Source organism: Meriones unguiculatus, chromosome 1 (genome assembly GCF_030254825.1).
Source record: "Meriones unguiculatus strain TT.TT164.6M chromosome 1, Bangor_MerUng_6.1, whole genome shotgun sequence".
Lineage (NCBI taxonomy): Eukaryota > Metazoa > Chordata > Mammalia > Rodentia > Muridae > Meriones > Meriones unguiculatus.
This window is the reverse complement of record NC_083349.1, coordinates 112,262,913-112,268,912: the sequence shown is the minus strand read 5'-3', so window position 1 is coordinate 112,268,912 and position 6,000 is coordinate 112,262,913.

The following is a 6,000-nucleotide window of genomic DNA, read 5'->3' as shown; positions in this document are numbered from 1 at the left end:
TCCAGGGGTGTTCACACACAGGTAGTACATAATTTGGGAACCAATAGTAAAATAGTGAAAAATTTCTCAAGGTGCTTTCACCATTATTTTTTAAAAGAATTTAAATGCAAGAACTATACTTCTTATTGTCTCTTCTCAGATATTAAAATTCTATACTCAGAATTCTGTGCATCACTCCCCCAGAGTATGCTAGGATACTTTCAAATCCAAGCTCATGAAACTACTGGGCTTTCTGGGGCAATGGAAAGGTTCCCAAAGTTGCTCATTCGCCATACTTTCCAGACTTTCAGACTGAGGCCTAGGCATGGGAAGCAGCAACTATTATGAAGCAAAAGCAAGTGTCTTCCTGCCTGCTTACCAATGGACAAAATAATCCTCTGAGCTGTTTACTTCCATTTTAATCAGCCAGCCAATCAACTCTGAAATGAGAGCTTGCTTAATTACGCTCTCAGCCCAGTGCTTAGCTCTGCCAGGAAGTACCAAAAGAGCACAGTGCACTTCTGCCCTCTAGGAAACTTGACTTGGACACACCCAAGACAATTAGAGAACCCAACAGGATGAGATGCAATTAAGAGAGAAAATGTTAAGTGGAAAGAGTATAAGTGCTTTAAAGGGCTCAGGGGTGTGGTTCCAGCAGAGAGAGGGTTCTGAAGAAAGGTTGTCTTTCTCTCTGACTCGTCAACTTTCTCAGCTCTTCCTTAACTTTTTGTCAATGTCCAGAGATGAGAGAAACTGGAAGATACTCCCAATGTGACCCAGGGAATGGGGCTGCCATCTAAGCTCCTAGCTGTTTCTACTCTCATTGATTTAAAAAAATAAAAGCATGTTTCCTGTTTTCAGCTTTTTGTTTGTTTGTTTGTTTGTTTGTTTGTTCAAACAGAGTCTTACTCTGTAGCCTATGCTGGCTGCAGATTTGCAGTACTCTTCCTGCCTCCATCTCTCATGGAACAGGATCATAGGTACATACAGGTATGGTCACCTCCTGATCTTTTCCCACTTACTGTGCAGTTCTCCTGCAGCTGATGTCCTTGTGTCAGCCTGAAATCTCCCACTGGCCTACTGCAAACTACTCCAGAACTGTCGTAGGTCATTTCTCAGGAGATCCCTCCATCCACCTCTCCTCTTGACAACTGTTATATACTCATACCTTTCCAGAGTTTGCTGTAATGTGACTACCATGCTGTTGTTTTCTTAATAAGTTATGGGTAATAAAAAGGCCATAAGGGGCCTTTAGCAATTAGAGAAGTTTAAAAATTAAGGAAATTTCATATTATCTTGGGAGTTGTCTTATGGTATGATACAACAAAGTTTGCTGGTATATGAAGCAAGGCACTACTTAATAAGGCCCATCTCACAAGCAGATACATTTATTGTATGCATGTTTTTATGTGTGTGTATGAAATTGTGTGTGTGTGTGTTTATGTGTGTGAATACGACTGTGCATGAATGTGGATGTCAGAGGAAGACATTAGATGCCCTACTATATCACTTCCCACCTCATTCCCTTGACAGATACTGGATCTAGGCTGGTGGCCAACAAGTCACAGATTCCTTCTGTCTCTACGCCTGACACATAGATGCATGTGCAACATAGAACTAAAGCCTGGTTCTTACATGTTTTCTGGTGTTTTGAATTCCTATCTTATGAACTTAGCAAGAACTCTTACCTGGTTATCCATCTCTCCAACCCAAGATGACATACTCATCTTGATAAATGTAGAAATCTCATGTTTGATTCCAGATGAATTCTTGAAGAAAAACAGTTAATCTTTTTGAAGAACCTCTTTGTCTTTTTTTCAGATTGGTTCTTCCTGCCTACCCTTTCATGCTATTATCCATTGGTCAGTGGCCTTCAACCCATCCTTCTTATCACACAGCCACTGAACAGCAGATTCTTGTGAAACAGAACTTTTACAAGGGGGAAATGGAAGGAATCATTACTTCAACCTGACACTTCCCTCTGTCTTTCTTTTTTACTAAGTAATATGTCAAACTAATTCAATTCACCGTGTCCATTTTTCTGCAGCAGATCAGAAGCAAATGAATGTGCTCTATCTAATCAGGAAGGCAATGCAAACACAGAATCTAACATAGACTGTTCCAAGACTATATTCCCAGAGTTAAAAATTTTTAATGCAAAAGTTAACGATTCATATATCATTTGTTATCCTTACCTGTCAACACATCTGACAGTCCATTATAATATTTAGTATTTTTCATATTTTATCTTGTAAAAAGAATTTTATCCCACTCTCACTGTATTTCTCAACATGAAAAGAAGGTCAGAGCAGAGTTTAAATTTTAGGCAGGGAGACTGATAACCATAGTTGCTGATGACAATAAAATTTCTACCCTTGTATCAAGGACTGATTCTTTTCAGCCATTGCCAGCCAGCAATCATTAGAACCAATTCTAAATCCATCCTAGTTGGTCAATGACAGCTTTGCATCATTAACCATGCTTCTGACTGCCAGCCAATCAGTGACAGCCCAATATTTTTGAAAATCAGCCAATGAGTAACAACGATTTTTAAGCAACAATGCTTTCGTTGCTGAAGTTCAACCAATATATAAATACTCTTGTTTTTGATATTTTTGTCAATTCCTGAACTCTACAGTTGCTCACCCTATATACAATGAGGTCTCAGCTTTGCTCACAGTGGTCCCACAGGCATAGGTCTCTTTTGTAACAAAGCTAATGTTTTGTTTTATCTAGAGTGATATCCCTGTTTGTCTAAAGTGGCTCATTGATATATTGGCAGACCTGAATTCATTTTGCTTATTTACATTTTGATGTATTTAAAATAAAATGCTAAGTGGTTAAATGTTACAATGTCAGAAGTTGGTTTTTATTTAAATTAGCTAATAAAACTGGTTTGAGACATCACTTTGTTCAGAGGAAGCATTTGCCTCAGTCATCCAAATTTCTTTCTCTCTCTTCTAATGAGGCCTTGTCTCCGAGTATCAAGTAAATTATCACACAATAAATATGGATATTACACAAAAATCACAATGATGGAACATGATGTTCAAATCACGTCCTTCAAACATTAGCACTCATCTCAGAATTCTCAAAATACTCAGACAACATATTCTTGAAAGAGGTGCCCAATGTCTGCCCCAACTTGCTCAGACCAAAGGTAAAGCATAAAAGCGAGTCCTTTTATTTAAATATGGTTAGAGTGCTGGGAATCATGCCATGTTTTCCTTTATGAATAGCAACTATCTTTCCAAACTCAGCAGGCTTCTTCCTTCAGTGACGCTAAAGACAACCAATTTCCTTTAAAGATATAAGTTGTATTTGCCAAAGGATCCGCAGTATAAATGTAATATACAAATAATATATAACCTCAGTTGACATTGATTTTTTTCTTTAATGCTGCTTTTAAACGTTCATATTCATTATCTCTACCTAAGTTTAAGATTATAACAAATCATACTTAAGATACCACATAATTTGGAGACTATTTCAGTATGAAAGACATATCTCTAAGACTTTTATTTTTAAACCCATGTAGAGGTCTTTAAATATTTTACATATAAGAATCAAGTTGCTAATCTGTCCCCTTTATTCATGATAGATAAATACCATGACTCCTGAGGACCCCTAAACTAAACAGTTAGTTTTCTTCCTCCATGAACTACCCACAGCAGTCTCCCCAATCTCTTAGGCTCCTCCCCAGATGTTGTTACCAAAATCTACTATTCTGTCTCCCTTTTAGCTATACCTACCAAAACCCTGTTCCTCCTCTCCAGACCACATCAAATGAAAAAGAATAGGCTATGTTTCATGAGATCTATATTCTTTCTTTAATATCACTCATGTCTAAAGTCAATGTCTTCATTTATATATTCATTAAAATATTATTTTAAAATAGTAGTATATTGGGGATATTCTAGAATATCTTTTGGTAATTTTGACATACTGCATTGTGTCATAGCTATTGGTGAACCTGATTTATCTTTTCTCATTAGTTGTCAATGTCCTTGAATGTAAAATAATGCATCTTTCCTATCATATGATACTTACCATATTCTGTGTGGATGAGAAGGTTCTCTTTGTTATGGGGTGGAGGGAAGGAAGGCTCCCAGAAATGAGCCAATTACAGTATATGAGATTCAACTATCAAACAAGAGTCTGACCTAATCTAGTTTATTTTGTTCTATTTGCACTTGAAACAATTTTTAAATGTTCCTTCTACAGTGGATGAATCATGAGCCCTCTAAGAAATAAAACTCAGAGCAGTGTATTCACAGAGTATATAAAATAAGCTTTAAAACCTCCAGCTATTGGTAATTGTCAATCATTCAAAAAAGTCTATCAATTTGACTGTGGTGCAGCAAGAATGCTGTGTGCTTGGATATCCCTAAGGACACCATGTTCTCCTGAAATTATCATGTTTATGGATCTCTCAAAGCACAGAAGATGCCTCACAGAGGCTTGTTAAGATGACTAACAGGGACCAACACTATACAAGGAAACGTAAGGATATTGCCATTTGTCCTGGCTGGGTGGAGGACAGAGCAATTGGCAGGACTTCTCCATGACCACTAAAGGTATCAGTGGCTCTGAATGACTTGGAAATTTTAGTAACACATATACCAATTAAGAAACACAACTTAAGCTAAGGAGAGAAAAAGAAATTTGGATAAAATGAAATGAGAGTCCTAGATGGATTCCTATATCTAGGCTTGCCAGTTTCCACCCTAATGAGGTTTTTGTAGGTAGGGCTCCTTCTATTCCATGCCATCCCCTGACCTGGGTCTAGGCAACCCCTCATTTTCACTCAGCCCCAGCTGGAATTTTGACTCCACCCTCTCGCCTCCCGTGCACAGTCCCCTGAGACTGTGGGCTCTATCCCTTTTCTTCTCCACCTGTCTCCTCCAGGAGTTCATCTGCTTTCAGCACTCGGCAGGATGTAAATGACACCCAGATCCATTCCTCCGCTTTACATGTCCATATTTCTACATCACAGCGTACTTACCACTTGCTGCTGGCAGGCAATCATTACTTGGTAAACACTTGCTGCCTGATTGTAGGATGAGATGGAAGTGATCCTCTTTCAAGTAAATGCATAAAGGGCTTTACTGGGTCAAGATGGCCTGCCCTTCCTAAATTCAAAATAGAGAGAAAAGGATACAATTACTATAGGTAAACTCCTTGGAGAAAAAGACTGTATAATCTTTGTTCATTGTATCTTTATTTTATCTATTGAGCTCTGCCTTTGTGTTCGAGAAAGTTCCTCTTTTCCTTCATACTAGTGCCACAATCATGATGGCCACATTAGAATTAGGTTTTCCTTTTATTTCTTTTTCATACAATTAGCACTTTAAAAAAAATCACATACCCATTATACTGGCACTTGAGCCAAAAAGAGACTAAGTCTTTCCTTTCTTGGGATTTTTGAACTTGGAACTCGGAGTGCTCTCTCTGCTGGTATCTGAAACTGGAAAAAATATATAGTGCCAAAAACGCTTCCCATCAGTGAGCCACTGACATTACTACATGCCAAATATAATATAGTAAAAAAAAAAACAAAGAAAGAAAAAAAAAAGACAGAACAAAAAGCCCATCCTGCTATTAGAGAAAGATAGAGGCATGTGAATGTATAAGATGTCCGATGGTGTATGCAAGGTAGCCATTGTCCATGGACAGTAATACACGAAGTCAGAATGTCCGACTCCCAAAGGAAACTAAGCAGAAATGGTGCCCCTTATAATACCTGTCACCTCCCGTTCTCAACTGTATGGGTTTTGAACATAAGAACAATAATGACAAAAGTCGCAGAACTACTGCTGAGACCCCGCGCTCTAATGCATAGCTCTAAATCCATAGAGATGGCTCTGGTTAATTTCGATGGACCTCGAAACAAAACAAATAGACACAGAGATACAGATACGAGAGAGATTTGTGGGGAAGTTGTGGATGGACAGGGGTTTAGGGAGCTGGAGGGTGAGAGAGGTCAATATTCATTGCATACATATTCCAAATTAACCGAGG